The following is a 27,986-nucleotide window of genomic DNA, read 5'->3' as shown; positions in this document are numbered from 1 at the left end:
ATTTATAACATCAGTGGAGGCAAGGAGGTGGAGGCAAGGAGGAACGTAGAGTTCCCTAGGAAAGCTGAATCAGAAATTTTGGTTACAAGTAACAGAAATTGAGCTTTAAGCAAAAAGGGGAGTGGGAGGATACTGAAGAGTCTTAGGAAATACAAGAATAAGTTGAGCATCCTGAGCTTGGAAAGCTCAAAATGAGAAAAGTTCTGATCATTAGAGTTCCTTAAACATTCTGCTAGTGAGAGCCAATAACCACATGCAAAGATGCTCAACATCACAAATCATTACAGAAACGGAAATTAAAACCATAGAGAGATACCACTTAATATCCATTAGGATGATGGCTACTATAAAAGGAAGAAAGGAAGAGAGAAAGAAGAGAAAATAACTAGTGTTAGTGAGGATGTGAAGAAATGGGAGCCCTTGTGCACTGCTGGTGGGAATATAAAATGGTGCAGCTGCTATGGAAAACAGGGTCAAAAAATTAAAGAAAATTACCATATGGTCTAGCAATTGCACTTGTGGAATTAGAATATGTATGCAAAAAAATTGAAAGCAGGGACAATCATGCTCAAACAACAGCCAGAAGGCAGAAAGAACCCAAATGTTCATCAATAGATAAGTAAAATATGATATATACACACAATGGAGTATTTATTCAAACTTAAAAGGAATAAAATTCTGACACATGCTACAACATGGATGAACCGTGAGGACTTTATGCTAAGTGATATAAGCCAGTCACAAAAGACAAATACTGCATGACTCCACTTATATGTGGTACCTAGAGAAGTCAAATTCATAAAACAGAGAGCAGAGTAGTGGCTGCCAAGGGCTGGGGAGTGGAGGAGTGGGAGTTATTGTTTAATGAGTATAGACTTCCAGTTGAGAAAACTGTTCTGGAGATGGATAGTAGTGATGGTTACAACAAGAAATGTAAACATAGCTAGGAAACAGGCAGCGATAGTTCTTGAAGAAGAGGGGGCCCCAAAAGTGTCCACTATAAAAGGCAGCTTTTAGCAGAGAAACAGACAACTGGTATTTTTCATACTTCTACATTTATTTCATTTATTCTGACTACATTGACTGAACATTTGTACATCAATTCACATTTCAGTGTCACTTAGTTGCTGAAATTATTTGAACTATCGCCATGAATCTTTCATTTCCCCGGATGCTTGGAGTGATACCTTGAAAAAATTATTTAGTACTCTTTACCAATGTGAATGTTGAATTAACCGGAAAGATCTGGATGTTACACACACTAGAGATTTTTTCTAACTTTATTTTTAGTTTTCAAAAATATCAAGCCAAACGGATACATTTCTTAGTGCTTTTAGGTAATTAGCAAAAAAGAATACTTCCCGAAGAATGGATACATAGTTTTCCTATATTTTTTTCCATCTTACTTATGTAAATAGCCATAAGAGCAGTGGTAGCCAGATGAGAAAATAAACTTAGAAATCAAAGGGCAGAAATGAACGAGTGAAAGGTGAAGCATCTGCTTTTGGATTAACAGAAACAACAGTTAAAGTCTAACAACTGAGGTTTTGTGTTCAGCAAATAGTGAGTCTATAAATTAATTAAGAGCAGCTCCTGTAATGTATTGCATTCCAGAGTATTCCATTCTGACCTTCTAATTGTCTCAGAAGGAAACACTTTATTGGATTAGGCAAGTCAATTAGGGGCCATTCGGCCGTATCTTTATCATGGTTTCTGTGGTTTTTATCCCTGGAGATAATTGTCAATTTAGCTAGAGTAAGTGAAGCTACAAAGAAAAAAAGGTATGTAAAACATCCTCTAAAATTTGAAAGTAAAAAACAAAATGAGACAAAGTAGATGGGAAGAAAAAAGAAACAAACATTCAGGTATTTACATCTTGGCAGTCTTTATACAGGTGATAGCTGATATTTGACCTTTTCTGAATTTAATAATTTCCCTTTGAAACTAATTGTGCTTTTATTTCAACTACATCTTTCTGGGAAAGTAAAATTAAGAGAAATATAATATAACTGCTCATTATATTATTGTACAAATTTTTTTTCTACAAAATAATGCCTTGGTTAAAAAGAGTAAAATGTTGATTTGTAACAAAACTGAAGAATTGTCACTTTTATGCAAAAAAGGAGTTAAAGTTACAATAATTTAGGGGCTCCTTGGTGGCTCAGTTGGTTAAGCATCTGACTCTTGACTTTAGATAGGATCATGACTGGGTCCTGAGACCAACCCCAGTTGGGCTCTGTACTCAGCAGAGAGTCTGCTTCTCTCCCTCTTCCTCTGTCCCTCCCCCTAGTCATGTGTGCACACGCTTGTGCTCTCTCTCTCTCTCTCAAAATAAATAAATCTTTTTAAAAAATTAAAATAAGTTAATTAAAATTAAATTTTTAAAAAGATCAAATTTCAATGTAAAAAATGTCAAACCACATAGTTTTACCCATCCTGATATTAAGCATCTAACACACAGTTTATCAATAAAGAGAGTGTTATGTTACTTCACTCTCAACTTGTTCGCCCCTCACCCCCAGAGGTGGTACAGTGTAAAAGCTAAACACCCAAACCTTAGAGCCACACTCTCTCCATTTGGAGTCCATCTCTGACACTACCTATCACTTAATCTCCCAGTGCCCCAGTGCCCTCGGGTGGAAAATAAGGATGATGACAATGATGATGATGGTGGTGGTGGTGGTGATGACAACCCTACTTTACAAGTTTGTTGTGAAAATTAAAGTATGTGGGGTGCCTGGGTGGCTCAGACGTTAAGCATCTGCCTTCTGCTCAGGTCATGATCCCAGGGTCTTGGGATCGAGCCCCACATCGGGCTCCCTGCTCAGTGGGGAGCCTGCTTCTCCCTCTCCCTCTGCCTGCCGCTCTGCCTAATTGTGCTCTCTCTCTCTCTCTCTCTGTCAAATAAACAAATGAAATCTAAAAAAAAAAAAAAAAAGTAACATATTCCCATTGATCTTCTGGTCACCACAGATTCTGAAATCTGCAGGGAATGTTAACAGGGAGGAAAGAAGGAGGTACCTGATTTTAATACTTCAGGTTGATACTCATTTTTCGTAGGTCATGTCACTTTATTTGGAAACATGCATGCCCCTTGTTCTCACCAGAATAGTATCTTACCAGCCCAGCACCCCTCCTTTCCCCATCTTGCGGGGCTGCTTCACTTAATAGATTTGGGGGCTCTCTCTCTGCTGCTTCTTTTTTTTTTTTTTTTTAGATTTTTTTTTTTTTTTTTAATTTGACACAGAGAGAGAGAGATCACAAGTAGGCGGAGAGGCAGGCAGAGAGAGAGGAGGAAGCAGGCTCCCCACTGAGCAGAGAGCCCAATGCGGGGCTCGATCCCAGGACCCTGGGATCACGACCTGAGCCGAAGGCAGAGGCTTTAACCCACTGAGCCACCCAGGCACCCCCTCTCTGCTGCTTCTAATAGCATTCAGCAGCTTCTTCAAATATTGTACAACTACACATGAATAATACATAAGTATGTTAGAATGACATGACAATGTAAGTAAACCCAGAGAAATTAAATAATCACATAAAGCAAATAAAATCACTGCTGCCAAACTGAACTACTTATGTCAAAAAGAAGGAAAATTACAGCAGGAATTCTTATAAAATTAATCAGCACTAAAATCTTTTTAAATGTACAATATGCTTAAACTGTAACATTCTGCTAATGTTTTGCCAATTAGGGACCAATCACTCATATTTTCTGGTTTTTAAATTTTCTGGTATTATTTTGGTCAATGTTTTCATCTATCCTAAATGTCAATGTCCTTATCACATTTAAACTAGAAATCATCAGAACACTAAGTGAAGACTATTCAACAATACATTGAGGAGAGCAAACTTGTTCAAAAATAAACAAAAAATAAGCGAGTTGGTAGGTAGAAAGAACCACACAATAATCCTCAGGTGGTGAGTCTATTATTGGCTATATTTCCATTGACTAGAACTGTGCCTGGCACACAGCAGACATTTAATAATTAGTTGTCTGAGTTTTGAATGAATAAAATAGCTGTTAACCTCTAAACCTATCATCAAGGTTCTGGATTTTGTAAAAGGTGTGAACAGTCTGAGAAGTGGTTCAAATGGAAGAGGAACAACCTACTAATGGGTGTTTGAAAATATGGTGGGAAGTTGGCTTTGTCACAATGACTCTGGGTACATTCAGCAGGTAGTAGGTGGAGGCCAGGGATTCTAACCTCTCTGTACCATGGGGACAGGTAGGGAGGAAAATTATAGGACAGCCCAGCACAATAAAGAATTTTTCCACCCAAAATGCAAATAGCAGCCCAGAAGCAGAATTAGGGTGAAGGGATAAAAGAAACAAGGCAAGCAAACCAGAACAAGAAAATCAGAAAGGTAGGGGCAGGACTTGAGTGCCTTTTAGAGTGGTCAAGAGGTCTCTGCTATAAGAAACTGTTTAGAAAACTGAGCCAAGCTAAAAATGCCTAAAAATGTCTTAATCAGAGTTTCTGGGGAATATATACAAGCTGCAGAAGTGACCCCAAGCACTTTTTACAGTAAAAACAAATATGGAGTAACTATTAAGTAGGATGCAAAATTTCTTTAAAATAAGAGTTGCAAAGAAATCCCATGTTTGTGGTCAGCACCTGGGGCATGTTCCCAGAGCTCCATATACACCCACCCACACACCCTTTACCTCCCACCCTCCTACTGTCAGTGGGTGATACTTTGGTAGAAACACTCCTTCAGGTCTTAAGTTGCGAACAGTTCATCAGAGATGAATAGCGGTACTAAGTAATGGAATATTGCGGGGGCAGGACCAGTGTAGGAGCAAGAAAAAAAAAAAAGAAAGCATTTAAGGAAGGTAAGGAAGGTGAGTATGTTTAAGAGAATCCACCAAAATCAAACGTCAAGGTACAAAATACACAAAGTATGCAAGTGGCAACATTAAGGCCATGGTTATTTCATTTATTAAGTATTTACTGAACACTTCTATATGCATCAGGCATTGCGCTAGGCCCAAAGGATAGAAACAAACCAAAGACACGGCCTGACCCTCATAAAGTTTATCATCTATTGGAGAAGAAGACATTAAACAAATGAACAGAACACTTAGAAGATAGTGAGGGGGTCTATTTCAGATTGAAGTTATTGAAGGAGAACTTCCCTAAAGAAGTAGTATCTTCTGAGTTCTGAACAATGAATAGGAATTAGGTGATCTTTACAGAAAAGCTTTCAGGAAGAGACCTCAGCTTGTACCCAGGCCCAAGGCAGGACCAAGCCTAGCACATTTCTGGAACTATGACAAGGGAAGGAAGTGTAGCTGCTGTCTTGGTAAGCTCAGAGGAAAGATATGATGTAAGACTGAGGACAGGCTGGGGACAGACTCCTTCAACCTTCTAAGGAATCTGGGTTTTGATGTCATCAGACTGGGAAACCACTGGATGGTTTTGATCAGATATGAGCCAAGTTTTGTCTTAACTAAGATCACTGGTGGCAATGGGAGAACTTGAGGGGGGCAGGAAAAGGGGCAGGGAGACCTTTAGAGAAGCCAGTGCAATAGTCAACGTGAGAAATGATGGCAGCTTAGTTGGGAATGACAGCAACAGAAATAAGAAATATAGATGATATGAAGCACAGAGTCAAAGATTTGGTAACGAATTGGATGTAGAGAGAGAGGAAGTGAGTGACAAGGATGACTCACTGATATGAGCAACTGCAAGGGTGACAGGAGCTGTCATGTTCCAAAGTAGTTAAATTGGAGGAAGAAGAGTTTCAGGAAAGGAAAGTCAAGGACACAGTTTTGGACTTGTTCAACAGGATTATCTGAGAGCCATCCTAGTGGAGATGTTTTATATTTGAGTCTCCAAATCAGAAGCCCACTCTAGATCAGGATATGAATTTGGGAGTTCCAGGCACCAACAAAGAATATATAAAGACATAGCAATCACCTAGGAAAAGCATATTCATCTCAATCCATGAAGAACACACTATTAAATTCACTGAAATCAAATAAGCATGATCCCATGGGAGAATAATTTTATTTCCAATATCTTTCCATTATTTTTTTACTTGGTAACCATTTTTTTCTGGTTTTTAGTCTAACAAACTAATATGCAAAAGAAACAACCACCCCCTCTGTCCCCTAAAAAGACCCTAAGTGTTATGGCTCTATGTGTTTCACATTTAGATGAACTACTACCTTTCAGGATGCAGCAATAATTGCTTTTTGCTCATATGCTTTTCATATTATTTCTGAGTTCAGTAAAACGGTCATTAACAAATGTTTAGCAGAAGTTCACTGTGGATCTATAACATATAGTATGTTAGTATAGGAAATGTGTGCAGTCTACTAGCACATCTTATTTTCATAACTGAATCCTGCTGTCTTCATCATCACCTACAATGTAAAATCCAAACCCTACGCTGTATATTCTTCCAGTCCCTCCCTTGCCACACCCACATAACATGGCATGATTTCACAGTAAGTTCTTACACTGTTTCCCTCTGTTCTGCTTTTGCCCATCTGTTTCCCATGCCCAGGAAAAATGAAAATGCAATGCTTCTTGTTCAAAAATTAAGAATTTCAAGACAGTGACAATATAGCATTAAACCAAGCCCATGGTCCCTCTGAGGTCCTATGCAACTGCACAGGTTGTAGGCTCATGCAGCCAGTCCTGGCCTCATTTTCCTTTCCGAAAGATAATAGTATCCACCACATAAGGTTGGTTGGGGACTACAATAATGTAAAACAAATAGAGAGTGCCTGGCACATAGTAAATGTTATGTAAGTGTGAGCTATATAGATGTATAGAACAAAAGATACTCCACTGGGACTTCGGAGTCATTTTTTGAGTTAGAAAGAATCTGGTCTTCTAAATCTTAATTTTGTAACAGAAGTGTAATAAAAAAGAATACATGAAGAGTCCTCATATTTTGCATCTTTTATTCTTTACCTTCCTCCCATTTAAATCTTCCCTTAGTACAAATCAACACTCATCCCTTCCAGACCTCTTTGGATGACTCAAGGGAAAGGAAAGGTGTAGAGGTAGGTTCTATATTTCAGCTTCTTTAGGAACTTGTGGAAAGGATGAATGCCTTAAAACCACTGGTCAAACCTCATTCCTGGAAAGAGGTTCAGCAAGAAAACATCTTTGAGAAAAGTGTAATGGAAACCAACCCAGACCCAACTAAATGGAATCTTCCCATTTCTGTCAACTCAGAGGAGAGGAATCAAAGGGAGGAAACCCTGGGACATTGAGGTATGGCCCCATTAGCCATTTTTGTGCTGAGTTTGCCATCTTTACTTTGTGGAGAAACAAGCACTTGAACCCAGAATAAGAATGATATCATATGATCCACTCATATGTGGAATTTAAGAAAGAAAACAGATGAACATATAGGAAGGGGAAAAGAAGAAAAGGAGAGAGGGAAACAAGACATAAGTGACCCAATGAACAAACTGAGGATTATGGGAGGGAGGGTAGATGGCAGGAATGGGCCAGATGAGTGATGGGTATTAACAAGGGCACTTGTGATGAGCACTGGGTATTGTATGTAAGTGATGAATCACTGAATTCTACTCCTGAAATGAATATTGTACTGTGTGTTAACTAACACAATTTAAATAATTTTTTTAAAAAGGGAAAAAGGAGTATTAGAATTCATTATATCCAAGTTGATTATTTAAAAATATCTTGTGTCTGGATGTGACACTTCAGTACCACTGGAAAAATATAAGAATTTACACAAAACAACCAGTTTGCTGAAGAAAGAAGATGACTGGAGTCTTATCACTACAAGTCTCTAATTTCTTTAGAGACAGAAAATGATTTCAACTGGGCATTATATAAGACTGATGAATCACAGACCTGACCCTGTGAAACCAATAATATATTATATGTTAATTGGATTAAAATTTAGAAAAATAAAAATTTTAAAAAAAGAAAATGTTTCAATCATTTTGTTAAAAAGTAACAACATTTCTTGCAGATGTTATATAAGAAACAGTAATAGACATTTCCCCTTTCCCAGACACTTTTTAATATCCTAAAAAGGGAAAAATGTGACCAAAATAGTAGCAATCATCATCATCATAGTAATAGTGATTTTCTTTCAAGGAGCTTAAAGTACTTGTTAAACATCATTTTATAATGAAAAGAAGGCAAATGGACTATTGAATTACTGGCATTACTGTCATTATTTGGATAATGTAATAGCATCTGTAGTGAATTTTAAAATAGTTGAGAAAATCAAACATCTAAGAAAAAAAGGCACAAGCATTTCTCTAATTTTGACCTCTGAACTTCACTTTATCTATAAAAATACCTGGGTGACTGAGTTCTGATAGCTCATAATGTAAATTATGCCAGCCTGAGCTTAAGACAACATAACAATTTAGAGAATGAATGGCAAATTGGAAATGTCACACTAACCTATTAGTCTGGATTCTCAGTGTTGGTGACTCACAAATGGGGCAGCTATTTCAGTATTGGCATCTGTGACAAGTCCCACACCAGTTCTCCAGGCAAATTAGATTCTTTGGGAACAAACACTTAGACAGTAGCAATTTTTATCAGTCAGTTCTTATTAGTCAGTCATTAGTCCGTCACTATGGATATGTTGAAGTCATTTAGTGTATAGGTAGCACTGATGTCATCTGTCTGGGGCTCTGTTAGCATATCATTGCTAATATTTGTCAACTAATAAGTATTTTAGTCTTCAAATATGTAACTTAAGAAAAAGTATTTGAAAGTGAGACAGACATAATCTTGCTATATAACTGATTATGTTAAAGACATGCTCCTGTAAAGAGGCAAAGTAGCTTTTGAATGTAGTTCTGCTGGAAAGCGGCTGGCTTTGGAATCGGATGGAATTACATGTTATTTCTCTCCCCCACTACTTAGCTGTGTGGACATGGACAAGCTAACTTTTCAAACCTTCCATCTTCTTGACCATGAAGTTGTCATAATAACAGTTCCTACCTCATAGATTGCTGTAAGAAGTTAAGAATCTATGAAAAATGCTGAATACTATAAGCTGCCATACGTCTCACTATTTATACATTAAAGTTCATTTTATAGTATATTAGAAAGAGTATAATGTCTAATTATAACTTGGGATAGGAGGAGGTTTAACATTACCTCAAAGATCAGTATTATCAGAGTTGCCAACCACTCTTACCACAGCAGTTGTTTTTGAGGGGATTCTGAAGAATTCACTCAGGAGTTCTGATGTATTACTTGAGGTACAGAAGTCATGAAATGCGGGTTGTGGGGAGGGGTGATGGACTGGGTACATAAGAATTGGGAGGACCAACACAGACTGACACAACCCTTCCCTCAGGTATACCAGAGCATCTCAACATCATCTGACAACACTTGTGGTTCCTCACTTTCTCTTATACTCACATCCAATCCATCAGCTCATTATCAAAGCAAACTTCAAAATAAATCTAAAATTTGACCATGTCAGACCACCTCCAACTCTACCACTCTAATCTATACCACCATCATTTCCTGTTGTTCTTCCTCCAACTCCTAGCTCTCCCAACAAATCTTTTCTCAACAGCACAGTCATAGTGATCATTTGAAACCTAATTCTGATCTTGTCACTTCTGTACTCAAACCATTCCAGCAGCTTTCTAAGTAATGTAGAGTAAGATCCAAAATCATTTCCATGGATCTACAAGGTCACCCCTACCTCTCTGATATCCTTCCATACCTACCATATTCCTTTACCCTCTCTGATCCAGCCACAACAGTCTCCTTGCTCTTCCTCTGACGTATCAAACACAGTCTTTTCTCAGGACCTCTGTACTCATGATGCGCACTGTCTAGACCACACCTCGGATGGCATCCACACAGACCCTTCCTTCAGACAACTTTACCAAAGTTGCCTTCTCTGACTGTCCTCCATAAACTAGCTTCACCTTTCCATTTACCTGCATTTATCCCACCACCAGACATTTCTATTACTGTTTATTGTCTGATCCCCCCACTAAAATGTAAATTCTATATGAAGAGAAATATCTTTTTTTGTTCATTTTTGTATCCTAGTACAAAATAGTTTCTTAACAAAACTTTAAAGTTGATTAGCAGAGTAGGGGAGAAGGCAGTATCCTGGTAGACTCTTAGGGTCTTGGCTTGTGGAAGGGAGAAGATAGGTGTAACTGGAAATCCAAGAAGAGAACCTGGTCAGAGATGTATTATTCTCTATTGCTGCTTAGCAAATTACCCCGAAAGGCAGCAACTTAAAACAGGAGACACAGAGTTTCAGAGACATGGGAACAAATTAACTAGGTAGCGCTGGAACAGGTTTTCTACTTCTTGCAACCAAGCTACCAGTCAGGTCTGCAATCATTTCAGGGATCTACCGTGACTGAAGAATCCACTTCAAAGCTTACTTATGTCATTATTGGCAGGTCTTAGTTCCTCCTTGGTTGATGTCTGGAGGTTTCAGGCCCATGTAACAGAAGCCTCTCCACAGGACTACTCTCATCATGGCAGCTTACTTGCCCCCACTGCCCCTCCCTTCAGTGAGATATCCAAAAAAGAGAAAGCATAAGCAGCAGAGAGCTTTCAAAATAGAAGCTGCAGAATTTTCTAACCTAATAACAGAAGGGATATGCCACTGTGTCTGCCATATGGTACTGGTCACACAGATCAACCCTGGTACAATGTGAGAAGGGACCACACAAGTGGGTGAATACCAGGTAGTAGGGATCATTAGGGAACAGCTTGAAGGCTGGCCAACACCGGGAAAAAAATGGTGAGTTCAGCAAAGGACAGGCTGACTTTGAAAGGCCTTTCAGATATTTAAGGGGAAATATCAGAGAGACACTCAGAAATATCAGAGTGACAGAGAGACATTTGCTAGACAGTTCTAGCAAATGAGGACAGGTCAAGGGAACCAAGATAACATCTTAATTTAAGTGTGCTTCTGTGATAATCACAATTTGTGATTCAAATTTATTATCTTGAAATCTCAAAAAAATTGAGATTAAAACTGATCTACTTTCATTTCATTTTTTACCACTAATTTTGTTATTTCTGATATATGAACTTTGAAGAATGTATATACTTATTAAAATAGAAAATAAATAAATAAATAAATAAATAAAATTGAGGGAAATCTTCCACTCCATAACTAATAACTATGTAATTAAATAGTACCACTATTAGTTCATTCTAGTTACAACACTTAGTGGATTAAGGAACATTTATAAAGAATAAAATTAGAACATAAAATCCATTTTACATCTATCTCACATCATTGTGAAGTTTGAGATCACCACACAGAAAACCAAAAACACTTCCCTGATGGACTCAAGTCTTCTCTATTACCTTACATTTCAGAGGAAAAAAGAACAATCCCTCCATTGTGCCCTTGATGCCACCTGGCTCACCTTCTGTGAGGATGAGCTCATGAATGATCTCCCCACTTCTCCTTTCTCTAATTACACATTCTCATAGGATTGTTCCCCTCAGCTCATGAACATATTCATGCCCTCTTCTAGAACAACAATCCTTCCTTACCTCTTCCATCACCAGCTACAATCTTATCTGTTTTCTTCCTTTCTCTGCCAAACTTTGCAAGGAAAATACACTAGCAACTCCCTATGTTTTCCCCTCCATTTATTGAAATCCAACATACATTCTCATTGGCTCCACTGAAACCTCTCTCCCAAGGCTTCCAAGGCCTCCTACCCATCAAATTCGGTGTTTTTTCTCACTTTAATCTCTCTCTGCAGTACTCAATTTTGACAAGCTTTCTTGTATCAAATCCTCATTTCTGTTTTTCACTACAGACTCTTACGTTCCCATTCCCTATCTCTCTTCTTTGTTGGTAGCTACTCTGTCTCATGGCACCAGCCCAAATACAGGTATTTCCCAAGGACTGATTCATGGCTTTGTTTTTAATCTTTCATGTTTTCTCCTTTACCAGTTTCACCCAGACTCATGACTTCAAGTAACACCTGGATGTTGATCATTTCTACATATCTGTTTATAGCTATTATTTATCTTTCAAGCTCAGCCCCATATCTTCAACTATAGTTGAACCTACATTTTTTTACTGAACTTAATATATTTCCTCCCTCATGGGACATCATCCCCCTGACACCTTAGGCTGAAAACATTTTTACAGTGCTAGCACTTCCCTTTTTTTGATTGCCAACATGTAGTCAATATTCATTCAGCCTTCATTACAGCTGTAACGTCCATTACTTCTTTAATCTCACCACCACTATCTTACTTTAGGCCTTTATAACTTTTCATCTGCAACACTGGTAGAGTCTCTGAATTTCCCTCCACTTTTCCTTCCTTCACATTCTGTTTTATACATGGTGCCAGAACCTTCAATAACATTTCTGGAAAGACCACGATTAAGTCCCTATTACAAAATGAAGTCTAAACTAATTCTGACATGTTATTCTTTCCATTAATGGATCTGGACTTAGATGTCATATTGCTTACCAACCTCATGAAAACACTCCAGCCTTCTTGATTCAGTTTCTGCTTTTGAATGGACTCAATAATTTAAGGCTCAATACCATTATCTAAAAGAGCAAAAAATTAACTATTTGACCTCTGATTAATCATTAAATTTTTTATCTGTTCAAGAAAAAAAAATATTTGCAACACTTGTTAAAGAGTAACAGGAGCTATCACAATAGGTATAGGGACAACTGCAAGGGAGTTTTGCAGTACGGGAGAGAGACTGCTCAATTCTAAATACAACAAGAAAAAGTAAGACTCTATAGCCAAGGAGCAGGGTGGCCAACAAGTGTTGGCAAGGATGTGGAGAAAAAGGAACCCTCATGCACTGTTGGTGGGCATGCAAACTGGTAGCCATTGTGGAAGACAGTATGGAGGTTCCTCAAAAAATTAAAAATAGAAATATCTTATGATATTTCAGTAATCACTATTGGGTGTTCACACAAAGAATACAAAAACACTAATTCATAAGGATATATGCACCCTGATTTTATTGCAGCATTACTTACAATAATTAAATTATGGAAACAGCCCAAGTATCCATTAATGGATAAAGAAGATGTGATACACACACACACACACACACACACACACACACACACACAAAGGAATATTATTCAGCCATAAAAAAACAATGAAATCTTGCCATTTGCAACAACATAGATGGAGCTAGATAGTATAATGCAAAGCAAAATAAATAGAAAAAGACACGTGATTTCACTCATATGTGGAATTTAAGAAACAAAACAAACAAAAGAAAAAAAAAAAGAGAGAGAGACAAACCAAAAAACAAACTCTTAGCTATAAAGAACAAACTGTTGGTTACCAAAGGGGAGGTAGGCAGGGGAATGGGTGAAATAAGTGAAGGGGATTAAGAGTACAGTTTTCTTGAGTTCTCTTTCCCATCTTATAAGATGGTGGGTGAAAAACTTGAGAAGCTAGAAAATAATAAGAATCCTGAAGCCAAGAAGGCTGATGCTGCTGGCAAGGTTAAGAAGGATAATCTCAAGGCTAAAATGCCAAAGAAGGGAGCCCCACTGTAGCTGAGACCCTGTCCTAAGCAGAATTGGCAAATATCCTTGTTGGTTATGACTGGCTATGCATTCAGGAAAGACCATGTACAAGAGAAAGTATTCAACAGTTAAATCCAGGGTTGAAAAGAAAAGGAAGGAGAAGGTTCTTGCTACTGTCACAAAACCACTTAGTGGTGACAACAATGGTGGTATCTGAGTGTTTAAACTTTGCAAAATGCCTAGGTATTATCTACTGAAGATGTGCCTCAAAAGCTGTTGAGCCACAGCAAAAAAACTTTCAGTCAACATGTGAGAAAATTTTGAGCTAGCATTACCCCTGAGACCATTTTGATCATCTTCACTGGGTGCCACAGAGACAAGAGGGTGGTCTTCCTGAAGCAACTGAGCAGTGGCTTGCTACTTGTGATAGGACTTCTGGCCCTCAATCGAGTTCCTCTGCATAGAACACACTAGAAATTTGTCATTGCCACTTCCACCAAAATTGATATCAACAATGCGAAAATCCCCAAACATCTCAAGAAGGAGAAGCTGTACAAACCCAGACACCAGGAAGGTGAGATCTTTGAAACAGTCAAGGAGAAATATGAGATTATGGAGTAGCACAAGGTTGATCAGAAAGCTGTGGACTTGCAAATTCTGCCCAAAATCAAAGCTGTTCCTCAGCTTCAGGGTTACCTCCTCTCTGTTTTCTCTCAGAAATGGAGTTTGCCCTTACAAATTGGTGTTCTAAATTTCTTATGAAGATCCTAATTAAATAACTGATCCATTAAAAAAAAAAAAAGTATGGTTATCCTGATGAATACTAATATATGGAATTGCTGAATTACTATATTGTATACCTGAATCTAATAGAACACTGTAAATTAACTATACTAGGATTAAAACTTAAAAAAAAGAAAGGAAAGAAAAGATCAGGTCCTGTGTAGAGGAGTTCAAAGGAACCTGAGTAGAGTTTAGTTAAGGAATTTTTGTCAGTCTCAGCTGAGTTCAAATACTAGTAACCTAAACAAATGATCCCCAATTCTCATTTTCCTGAAGAACAAGAAATGGCTTTCAATGAAAGATCTTCCACCAACATATTTAATTATCCTTTACCTGCAAGAAGACTGGCTTTTCATCATCCAGTCAAAAGCAAACTTTTGCTCCATGTCTTTGTCTAGTTAGAAGGGTAATAATTCAACCACATAACCAATTTGAAATGCATCCTCTTCTTAGTTTTGTAATGAAAATAAAATTTTAAACAATATGTAGGAATGTGCCATTAGACATATTTTTGTTCTCACAAAAGACAATTACCTACTAAAAAATATTGTTTACTTGATCAATAATAATACTTTATGAGTTAATCTATGAATTTAAAGGTAAAGTCATTGATAATTAAAAGTCATCAATAATTTTCCAGTCTGTCAAATAAATAAATAAATACAATCTTGAAAAAAAATAAATAAAATAATTTTCCAGAGCTAGAAATCACAAAATTATGTAAATTATAGTTCTACAGAATATTGGCTAATTCCACCCACATTAGTATCAGATACCATACTAAAATTAAACACATTTTAAGTAGTGTGAAACTCCAGCAAATCTGACAAGAAAACATACCACACAAACCAAAGTATATTCCTTTTCTGCCTGATAGTATGCTGACACAGAGAAAGGTTAGTAAACTGATTGATCATCCCCAAAGCCCATTTTCTCATACTTCTCATATGAATTCCCTCAGGCTCTCCAGGATACTTTCAGCTCCACCAGCCAAGTCTTGATCCTCACATTCCTGTCTGTAGTCATGAGCCTATTAGTAGTGGGTACAGAGCTGCTTTCTTAGTATGGCTTGTTCCTAATATGACCAGCTGGGTATGTAAGAAACACGCTTTGCCTATATAACAAAAAAAAAAAAAAAAGTCTTTCTTTGATCATAATTCTTAATTAACATTCAGCAATTTTCTTGTTACTTTCTAGTATCTGTAAAACTTACACATCACATGTATCATGTTGACCTGAAAAGAAGCATTTTACCAGATCATTCTTTGACAAGCATTAGTGGGTCATCCAGTAAAGGTGTGTAGACATGGGGTAAGAAGACCCAGTGTGAATCCCAGTGCTGCTGCTTTTCAGCTCAGTGACTGAGCATGTTATGTATTCTCTTCAACTTTCAGTTTCCTCAGGAGTAAAACAGAGGTAACAACTCTCAGGTGATAGTTTTGATGTGAGTAAAAAGTGAGATAATACACTGTAAAAACTCTAAGGCAATACAAAAAATTAGGCACCACTTTTTTTTTTTTTTTTTTTAATGAGGGTTCAGAAAAATCTCTTCCTCGCAAAACCAGACTCCTCAGGTCACATTCACATCTCCAGAAAACTGACATTTCTCAGGTTGAAAAAACCCCAGTTCCATGTGTCTCCGTATGAAACTGAAAAGCAGGTGCACTTTGATTGACTAATGACTGTATAACTTTGAAGAAAACTGAGCTAAAATAGGATTTGGGTAATATTAAACTGAAACTGAGCAATATTAGAGGCAAGAAATTCTGCTAGGTTTTCAGCTTAAGAAGATAAAAATATGAAATAAAAATATGTATTTCTCTCAAAATCTCTACAGAGGTTGTATTTATTGATGTCACTAACCACATTGTAAAACCTATGGATCACTTGAGGACCAATTATAATCTTCCTGGAGAGGAAGGAGAAACCCTTAATTTCTTCCTCTCCAAATCATCTATTCTCTCATACAGCAACATTTTTCCTTCTCTGATAGCCATCTGAGAATAGAAAGCCAATGGTATATTCCCTATGTTCCAATAATTAATATGCCTCTCTCTATGTTCTTCTTACATCAAACCACATCCAGTTATAGTGATGGTGGCTAAGTTTGCAGGCTAGAAAGATCTTGTTTATATTTGCATATCCATCACAAATACAATGGATCACATATATACATCATATATATTTATCATACATATGTATCATATATGACTAGTTGAAGTTAACCATATATCTAGTCACTATATATAGGACTATCCTGAAAGCACTGCATTATCGATAATGGCCAAAATCTTAACACGTAGAAGAAAAGATTCACTGTTGGACTATAATTACAGAAGATATTAGAAGCAGCATTAGCATTAAGGAAAAGATGAAATTAAACCTTCCTTTCAGCCCTCCCACTTCCCTTTCTTCCCCCACAGCACTTTCATGCTATTCCCCTGTTGCCCAGGTAACCATCACACACCCCCCACACACACATACACACACACACCCTACCATGACCCCTGCTAAATGCCATGAGAATCTCTCCCCACCTCCTTTCAAACACAGCTCCTTTAGTATCACGTACTTGTCTTCTGATTATAGCAGTTCTCAAATATAAAAGAGAGTTACTCCCTTTGTTACTGTGAATATTTACATGGGCATATACATTAATATATAAATACTCAAATTTTAAATCTACATGCCAACTCTTTGATCATGGCTTTTACAGATTATAATAGTCTACGTGTAAAAGAGATATGTAATGATAGGATGATAATAGGTAGATGATAGATAGACAGACAGACACAACTAGACAGATGACAGGCAGCCAAAAGTCAGGTGCATATATGTCTGTGCATGTTTATATGTAAATATGCTCTTATTTGGGGGAAGATACCCTTTAAATCACACTATTTTAGACAGTTTCCTCTTCTATTATATGTGAGGTCTGCCATAAGAAGAAACAACCATTTTCCTCCTAAATCATGTAAAACATCAAACAATGGGCAAGACCTTTGTAAAATGCTTCTTACACTGCAAACCTGTTTCTTTCTTTAATCTTAGGTAAAAATGATTTCTAAAATTGGTTTTGAACACTCAAATCATTCATGATAGTAGCACCCTATTCTAAAGTCTCTTTTCAGATGTCTCTATGACAGTTTCAGAGAAAAATAATTTCTTTTCCTTTTTTTGAAAAAAAAAAAAAAAAAGCTACCTGCTTCAAGAAACTCCATTAGGGTTCTCTTTCAAAGATTACATGATTGGGAAATAATCTACAGTATTGAGATCTATCTATAGAAAATTATTACATTTAAGTCAATCATTCAATATTTATGTTTTATTCAACCCTGGAAATCAAGGAAATAAGTATAACCTCAGTTTTATGATGAAGGAAAGCATATGTACAACTTAAACCGACAGAGCCAAACATAACCTATAAGTAGTAGACCCCTTGTAGAAATAGCTGATGCACATGAAATTAAGAGTCAAGTTCTGTTTCCTTCCTCTCTGTGGTTGCTTCACAAAACAATTACTTCTAGCCAGTCTAGTGTTTGCTCTCCCTGCCTAGCAGGACCATGCTGAGAATCAAACGAGATAATACATTTTAAAACATTGTATTGCAAGATGAAATCAGAGAGGGAGACATAGGAGACTCTTAACTCTAGGAAACAAACTGAGGGTTGCTGGAGGGGAGGGCCAAAGGGGATGGGGTAACTGGGTGATGGACATTAAGGCCTTATACACAACCAATGAATCACTGAACTCTACCTCTGAAACTCATAATACATCATATGTTAATTAATTGAATTTTATAAAATTTTAAAAATAAAATAAAACACTGTATTGCTTCATTATTACTATTTAGGTAAATAACATTATAAATTATTGTTGGCTTTCCAGGAAAACAGTAACTTGCACCTTTATTATTAACTTCCGGAACGAAATATTTTGAGTAGTTTAAATTTTTTGACTGCCAAACTAGAGATATGAGGCATAAAAGCCTTGTTAATGATAGGATTTGTTAAGTAATTGCTTAAGATCTCATAAGTTTTAAAGCAGAGTTTTTAAGGACAGTGGGAAGAATGCAGGGAGTTGAAGACATAATGGAACTGAACTTAGTAAAGAAGAAGGAGTTCTGGGTAGAGTCCATAGGCCGGGCTCTGGGTCTTACCCAGCCAACATACCCTCCCTGTGACTCTAAACTCTAGTCATATCTTCCAGTCCTTGAATTCCCTAAGTAGCTGACCTCAGATTCACTTAAAATAATCTATCTAAATAGGGATTAAGTCTCCTTGTAACCCACTCCCTCTTCCTAGCTTTATGTATTTTATAAGTACACAGAATAGAAAAGTTAAGACAATTATTATAAAATCAAAACTTATCTCCCTAAAATAATGCTTTCCCCTTGTCATTCTGCTCTGCCAAATTTCCAGTGTCTTGTTATTGACCTTAAGATGAAGTCCAGTTGGAATAAGCAGCCTATAAGATTCAGCACAATATGGTTTCACCCATTCATTCTCACATCACCTCCTAACACCCCAAGAGCATGGTTAAATATCCATTCCCTCTACAGCTTCACATGCAATTCTTTCTACCTATTCAAATTCTGCCCAACCTTACAGGTTACTATAAAGATCTCCATCTTTGTTGAAGACCTCTCTAGCTATTCCAAACCATTGCCATTTTTCAATACTTGTACTTGTTGGCATCTCTCCCTCATTTTTGCCTTTTGCAATTGCCTGTTTCATAAGTATGTGTCTAGTTTCCACCTCTACATTATAAACTCCTGAGAGAGGGATGAACTTGAAAGTAGGGACAACCTTCAGAATCACTGCAGAAAAAAGCAATTAGTAGCATAACCAACAAAAATGAATGTGAAGATAAGAGTTAACACCGCCAATCCCACAGAACCTCAAAATTTTCATAATATTGTTTTATGAGAGGAGATGACAATGTTGTTCTATTTGCTATGAAGGACATATTTTACAGTGAGACTGAGTTACCATCTTCTAATGCTATGTTTGTATACAGTTTAGTCATACTTTCCTGAAAATGCAGTAAATATCAGAACTGAAAGACCAACTGTTCCCATTAAGACTATCACCAAGGCATATATATACACATATCATTAAAGATTTTTAAAAAGCAGATCTGAGATGATTATAGTTTAATTTGTACCTAGTGTAGGTATCAATAATATTTTCGAACATCTTTAGCTATTTGTCATTCATTTCTTCCCCTTGAAATCTTTCTCTTTTGAAAATCAAGGAGAAACGAGGCAAATAAGCAGAAAATTTCACCAAATTTTAACCCTTCCTCCTAAGCACTTCACACCCTTGTGCTGATCAGATTTTTAGAGTACTGTGACTATGCCACTGTCAAATCCAGACATTTGATGTACAAGAAAAATAAAGATGTGCAGAGATTGACATTTCTCAATTGTACTTCTTAAGTCTTTTTGAAGAAAAGTATTATTAAATGAAATAGAATTAATCAAGATATAAATACTCTGTGTCTATGTCTATCACTTAGCTAAGGTATTTTATATCTTATAAATTTTACATTTTTCCACAACTTAACACATTTTAGTTCCTAACTGATGGAGCAGATTAAAGGTAAACAAAAAGAAGGTTGGAGAGAAGTATCAAAGAAAAGTGCCAAGGGGCTAAACTCTGGAGTACTGGAAATAATGATAAAAATTTATACAAATCGCTGTGACATACCTGGTTTTGAGGCCAAGCTGACAGATTATGAAGGAACCTCGAGATAAGAGTAGAAAACCCAAGTCAAGAACAAATTCACAAATTAGAGAATTTAGCAGAAATATACAGATGGAGTATCAAAACAAATCTGTGCAAAAGCTAACGTGGGTGGAATATTTCTAGGTAAAATCTACCTATTTGTCATAAGTTGAGTTTTTCAGAAGTTGTGATGGTAGGCTTGACTTTTCTTGGATTGATAATTATTATTCCCCTAGGAAAGTCCTCTGAAGGCCTTTAACTGAGATTCCATCATCCCTGATACTCCAACTTCAACTGAGTTGAATATGCATGTACAGAAGCACCCCTCACCTGGCTCCATCCTTCATCTGACCTAAACTGCCTCTTGGTCTCATATTCTCACCCTTATGTTTATTCAGATTTGTATATTCAGCTAATAGCTTTTCTTTCCTATTGAGCTTCTGCAACTCTGCTTTGGTGACCTACCTATACCCTTTATGTGACCTGTTCACTCAGCTCCTCTCATTTCAGCATGAACTTCTCAAAAGAAAACACTGTATGACCTACTTCACATAATGGCAATGGCCCAGCTTTATCCTCATCAAAAACAGTATTATGAAAGAACCATGTACCAGCATGCCTTGCAAAATGAAGAAACCCTTGCACTGTGTAACATCAGGCCATAAGTTTTGAAGGTTTTTAATTCTTACCAATGGCAAAAAGTCCAAAAATTTTAAGGATACAAGACAGTTTCCATTAGAACACACTTTCGTGACTCAATTCAGTCCTAAGACCTCTTTCCTGGTCATGTGTTCCCTCTAAGACTGCCTTTAACTTAAGTGACTTACCTTATAAAGTAGGACCTATATACCTTTCTTTACCATTCCAGTTTTATCTTACATTTTGTGAGTAGCAACGTCCCTTGTTGCCATTTTCTCACCAGAATCATAGCTAATTTTGGTATTCCATGACTTGAATACATCTTTACCTTCTTTCTCCTCCTTTTACCCAGTTATTTGCAACATAGTGAATCCCATAATAAGATTTTGAGAGATAATAGAATATACCACCACCTAATATTATATAAAAGGTAATCAGAAGAAATTTTACTTTTGAGTCTCCTAATTGTTGAAAGTAAATTTGTCTCCACTCTATCAGTTCAACTTCAGATACTATATACATAGCAGATTTATAACTCCTCATTATTTTTATAACTCTCTTTCCTCAGGCAGGAAATTCCTCCATCTCATGATCCTATTCAATCCTAGGTACTCTTCAAACTTCAGCAAAAGAGTTATGTCCCCAAATGAACCTTCATAATAATACCAAATTTCCTAGCCTCCCACTCTGTCTCAGTGTCTTTGTCCCTTCATATTGACCCCTGTACATCACAAGAAAGTCCACTCCCCCCCTCAGATCTCATTCCCACAAATGTCCTTGGAACTTCACCAGATAGCTAAGATAATACAATTAAATCAGATGTTTTATGAAGAACAGAGTTAACTTAATCACTAAGAGATTACTGCTGTGATGTTAGACTGAATAAGCTCAATAGCAGTCTGCATTACTTCAACTACAAATGGATTAACAATGAAAATTTTTAGGCACAATGCATGCATCTTTTTTGATGTAGGATGTACCAAGGGATATTTAAGGGTAAGTGGGGACTTTATGACTCCTTAAGTGGGCCATTCACAGATGGCATCAATGCCCACATATCTTTTCAGCAACTTGTAACCAACAAAAGCTAGACTCTGAAATCCATATCCAAGCAGGAATCAAGGTAAACAGGGGGTTCAGGAAAACTATTCTAAACTCTTAAAGATCTTCAGTTGAATCTTCAACTTACTTTTCAATTTATTACTACTACTTATTCATCTTCAGAAAGATTATCAGCTTCATTATACCTCACCTAACTGGATCAATCTAGGCTCAATCTTAAAAGTGAGTGCTTTTTAAAATGTTATATGTAAGCCCCATAAGAATTAGCAGCTCTTTCTTCAGTTCTTTTACACCTGGACATAATTTGGACCCATCTCTTTCCACACAATACCTTCTGAAATAAGTTGATCCCCCTATATTTCAGTTAGTTTCATTTAGATGAAAAGTGTAGTACACTTGAAATTAATGAAACAGGGGCGCCTGAGTGACTCAGTGGGTTAAGACTCTGCCTTCGGCTCAGGTCATGATCTCAGGGTCCTAGAATAGAGCATCAGGCTCTCTACTCAGCAGGAAGCCTGCTTCCCCCTCTTTCTGCCTGCTTCTCTGCCTACCTGTGATTTCTCTTTCTGCCAGTTAAGTAAATAAAATCTTAAAAAAAAGAGAAGAAATTAATGCAACATTGTGTGTCAATTGTACTACAATTTTAAAAGGTGTGTGTGTGTGTGCAAAAAACTTTAAGACACTGATGAAAGAAAGTGAAGAAGGGACAAATAAATGGAAAGATATCCCATGTTCATGAATTGGGAGAATTAATATTGTTAAAATGTTCAAACTACCCATGGCAATCTACAGATTCAATGTGATACTTATAAAAATTCCAATGACATCTTTCACAGAACTAGAAAAGGCAATTTTAAAATTTTATGGAACCAACAAAAGCCCTAAATAGCCAAAGCATTCATGAGAAAGAAGAACAAAGTTGGAGGCATCATACTTTCCAATTTCAAACTATACTCTGAAGCTAGAGTAATCAACACAGTATGGTACTGGCATTAAAAAAAAGACACATACACCAATGGGACAGAACTGAAGCCCAGAAATAAATCCAGGTTTATAGCTGATCAACTAATATTTGACAAGAGAGTCAAGAATTCTCAATGTGGATACAATAGTCTTTTCAATAAATGGTGTTGGGAAAATGGGATATTCAAATACAAAAAATGAAACTGAACCACTCTCTTACACCACTCACAAAACATTAACTCAAAATAAGTTAAAGACTTAAATCTAAGACCTAAAACCGTAGAACTCCTAGAAGAAAACATGGGAAAACCCCCTTGACATTCTTAGCATATGATTTTTTGGATATGCCACCTAAAGTACAAGCAATAAGAGCCAAAATAAGTAAGTGTGACTACATCAAATTAAATAGCTTCTGCACAGCAAGAGAAACAATCAATAAAGAGGCAATATATGGAATGGGGCAAAATATTTACAAGCCGTATATCCAATATGAAGTTAATATCCAAAATATATAAGGAGCTCTGATAGCAAATATATGACTCAATAGCAAACAACAACAATCAAAAAACAAATAACCTAATTAAAAAATGGGCAGAGGACCTAAATAGACATTTTTCCTAAGACATACAGATGGGTAACAGGTACATGAGAAAGTGCTCCCCATTACTAATCATCAAGGTAATATAAATCAAAATCACAATGAGATATCACCTCACGCCTTTTAGGATCTTTATTATCAAAAAGAGATAAATACTAGCAAGAAGATGGAAAAAAGGAAACACTTGTACACAGTTGGTGGGAATGTAAACTGGTATACCTACTATGGAAAACAGTATGGAGGTTCCTCAAAAAACTAAAAATAGAATTACAATATGATCCAGTAATCTCCCTTCTGGGTATATATCTGAAGGAAACCATATCTAAAAACAAACAAACAAACAACAAAAAAAAAAACCCCACAACTATTTGTACTCCATCGTTCACTGCGGTGCTGTTTACAATAGCCCAAACATGGAAATAATCTAAATGTCCATCAGTGGATGAATGGATAAAGAAAATGTGGGGTGTGTGTGTGTGTGTGTGTGTGTGTGCGCAGATAGATGAAATATCATTCAACTATAAAAAACAAAGGAAATCCTGTCATTTTAAAAACATGGATGAACCTGGAGGGCATTATACTCAGTGAAATAAGCCAGACAGATATAGACAAATACTGCATGGTATCACTAAAAACCAAAATTTATGGAAACAGAGAGTAGATTGGTGGTGGCCAGGGGTAGGGGTGAGGGAGAATGGGTGAACGTGGTCAAAGCGTACAAACTTCCAGTTATAGACTGAATAAGTTCTATACACCTAGCTGACTATAGTTAACAATATTCTATTGTATATTGGAAAGTTAAGAGAGAAAATCTTAAAAGTTCTCACCACAAAATAAAAAACAAACAATAGAAAACTGGTAATGATGTGAGCAACTGATGTGTTAAGTAACCTTATTTTGGTAATTATCTCCCAATATATACATATATCAAATCATCACTGTGTTTATATCTTAAGCTTATACAATGTTATATGTCAATTATATTTCATTAAGCCAGGGGTGAAAGGAGTGTGTGTGTGTGTGTGTGTGTGTGTGTGTGTGTATGAATTCTTTAGCCATAAGCATTCTTACTGAAAAGACATATTTGTAAAAGGTGACCCAGTTGACTGTATAGTATAATAAAACCCAGCAACAAAACTATCTTTCTAGACATACAACAGAATAAAGGATAATATTTTGCACTATGATTAATCTCACAAGCTTCAAATCCTTTCTAAGGCTTAAATCCTAAATAATAGTGCAATATGATTTCCACTACTTAAATAAAATGATATTGGGTTTCTTTGTGATAATCCCATTATCAAAGTCTCCTGATTAAAAATTAGATAAGCATACATAATGAACATCAGAGAAACATAAATAGGTTGGCATGTTCTACAATAATAGCAAAATTGTTTAAACCTTCTAAAGGTATTCCTAAGCAGCAACAGGGTTTTGCGTAAGTGATATCTAGGGGCTTAAAAGAATTAACACCAAAACAGAGTCTTCATCTAAACTTCTTAAAATTTTCCCTCATGTGCATCTGAATAATTGACCTATCTACAGTTCAATGCCTAATATAGAATCAAACGACTTAAAAATTAGCACCTTGTTATCTAAACTGCCGTTACCTAAGAGCACATTTCTAAAAACTATTGTAATGCTGAGTGAGTTTTACTGATTGAAGACTTAAGAGCCCTAGAAAAGATACCAGAGAAAAAAGTACCTGTTTTCTTAAAAGTGGCAAATTTTAAGAAAAGAAAAGAATATGGTCTTTCTATTCTTTAAAGTTAGCCTCCTCTCCTTGTCTTCAAAAGATTTTGTAACAATGACAGAATCCTCTTTTTTCCTTATTTCTTCTATGAAGCTTTTCTTGCAGCTTTATCATCTAAAAACAAAGACAATGCTTGAGATAGATATTAGAGGAAAGAAAGATTTCACCTCAGGTAGTGCTATGCAAAAAGAGGTTAAGGCATGTTTATCTCCCTATACCTATGCTGTACTCCTATAAGGTAGTTTTTACTGTTAAGTGTTTAGTTTTAGATTGTAAAACCTATTGATATGTTCAATGTGTTTAATTCAAACACATTTATATCATTTGCTATATCCAAATGTTGAAATCTACTTTCAGAATTCTGATGATTTTATTAAAAAGTAATTACTTTATATTTCATGCTGCTCGTATTTTTATATTTGGTTATTAACTAAATGGTGAATAAAACTATTTTAGAATGTTATGGGGCGCCTAGATGGCTCAGTGGGTTAAGCCTCTGCCTTCAGCTCAGGTCATGATCTCAGAGTCCTGGGATGGAGCCCCCCGCATCGCATCGGGCTCTCTGCTCAGCAGGGAGCCTGCTTCCTCCTCTCTCTCTCTCTCTCTCTCTGCCTGCCTCTCTGCCTACTTGTGATCTCTGTCTGTCAAATAAATAAATAAAAATCTTTAAAAAAAACTATTTTAGAATGTTTTAATAGCACTGATATTACATAAAATAAAGGCTTTAGTGTTCTCCTTGTCCTTCCCTGCTATGATTTAAGTAGGATTTTCCATTTATCTCAAAAATAACTCTACCTTTTTCTTTTCTTTTTCCTTTTTCTTTTTTTTTTTAAAGATTTTATTTATTTGACAGAGAGACAGAGAGCATCGGGGGGAGGGGAGCATGAGCAGGAGGGGAAGGCCAGAGGGAGAGGGAGAAGTAGACTCACCACTGATCAGGGGGGCCTATGCAGGGCTCGATCCCAGGACCCTGCGATCATGACCTGGGCCGAAGGTAGATGCTTAACCAACTGAGTCACCCAAGTACCCTTTACCTTTCCCTTTTCTGAAACACAAAGTCCAGAAGTTGTTGTTGTTGTTGTTAATTTACTGCCAAAATCATTCTTTAATCATAAAAACAATATTTTCTAACTTATTGAGTTAAAGATCTTCAATTCCACTCAACTGTCACCACCATATACACTATACCTGGAGTTTAGATGAATATCTACCTAGAAAATGGTTGTAAAGGGCCATATTCCCCTTTAGAGAACAAATCAATTTAAAGGGAAATTTCTGTGTTAAGGGTGTGTATGAGGAGATGTTATTGGCAAACTTTAAGCACCTACTCTGTCTTGCATGATTGCTACCAATTCCTACCAGACACTTGACCCACAAATATTAAGATAGCTCTTTCTTCATTTCCTTTATACGTGGACATAATTTGGATCCATCTCCTTCCACACAGCTTCTGGTGATCTAAGAGTTTTATTCCAGTGAAGTCGTAGCTATATGACTAACAAGAAGGAACAATTGTGCACAGACCCTGGTGACAGAACCAGCCCAGGCTGTGGCAGCCACACAATGTCCGCAAGAGTCAAAAAAATACAATTCTTGTGATCAGATTAAAGTATAAGCCAACACATATATAGGAGAAGAGTCATTTGCTGTATGATCAATTTTATATTATTTTGAAATTTCACATTAAAACAAATTAAATATGACAAAAATGTGGAAATGTGGGCAATTTGGACCTGGCATATGGTAGGGTTAAAATAAATATTTGCTGAATAAATAAATGAAATGTAAACCAACTCAGTCACAGGAGAGAGTTTCATAGGTAACACAAAACAAAAAAAGACAATGTTGGGGAGGTGTCTAGGACAGCATGTTCACTGTCTCTATCCCACCAGCAAGCCACTCTCTGGACCCAACCTCCCTCTATACAATGCCTTATTTTCCTACCCTCCCTTAAAAACAATTGTATCCTGATGTCCACACTCACTATCATTCATTACTTCAACAACTTCCATTCATTTTATAGTTTATTTTTCAATCTGAGGTCATCTTCCCATAAGCCCCAAACTGACAAGAGATGGTCAGAGTAGAGTAGAAATGGTGGTAGGGCACCACTGTGGGGAAAGTGTAGGGTGTAGGCAGGGAGAAGTCTGGAAGACTACAGACATACCTGGAGTTTCTGTCAGCCATCAGGAGATGACTCAAAGGATAACCTGTTCGCTTGTGGAGAAATCAAGTTATATGTCTGCATATCTGAGTTGTAACTATCAGTTTTAATTCTATTATGTTTGAAAGTGGATTGACTAGAACCCAGAGGAATTCTGTATTTAGCACCTTCCCTTGCCTGATGGATCTCCACAAGGACTGAGCAGTTAAAGCTCATGTGCCAAACAACAATTTCCCTTCCATCCATGACACAATGATGCAACACAAATCCCTAATTTTGGAGAAGGAAAACTGAGATGCACAAAAACTTAATGAGCAATGTAACTAAATTCTATGATTCTAAATATTAAGTTTATCAGTCACAGAAATAAACATTTAGATTCTTCCTCCCAACTAGCACCAGTCTAGAGGAAATAGGAAAGAGAACATGAGGGCCTGAGTACTTGGCCCATGAAAGGTTAAGGAAAGAATACAGCTAAACCTTCAATTAGAGCATAATTGAAATTACTGTCTTGAATCCAAGTTTTATGTTGCTTTTATTCAATTATGAGTTTTCTCCCAGATAACTGAGTTTTAATCATTTGAGAGGTATTTATTGAGGACTTAATTCTGTTCAATTCAATTAGTTCCAATTAAGTGTTTGCTAGGAATTAGCTGTCTGGCAGCCATTGTGCAAAGTGCTGAGACTAGAGGAGTGAGCTAGACCAGTGCAGTCACTGCCCCCATGAGCTTCAGGTGCACTGGAAGTAAACGGTGGGGGCAGGGGTGGGGAGATGGGGAACTGAAAGAAGTTATGATGACTGTGATAAGATAGAA

At 36.8% G+C, this 27,986-nt stretch overlaps 1 pseudogene; it reads left to right on the top strand.

Moving 5' to 3' along the window:
- Nucleotides 1-13,381: 13,381 nt before the first annotated feature.
- LOC111147842 lies at nucleotides 13,382-14,231 on the top strand (annotated as a pseudogene).
- Nucleotides 14,232-27,986: the final 13,755 nt, after the last annotated feature.

Source organism: Enhydra lutris, unplaced genomic scaffold, assembly GCF_002288905.1.
Source record: "Enhydra lutris kenyoni isolate GAN:26980312 unplaced genomic scaffold, ASM228890v2 scaffoldscaffold17, whole genome shotgun sequence".
NCBI lineage: Eukaryota > Metazoa > Chordata > Mammalia > Carnivora > Mustelidae > Enhydra > Enhydra lutris.
This window is presented reverse-complemented; position numbering and strand designations above follow the sequence as displayed.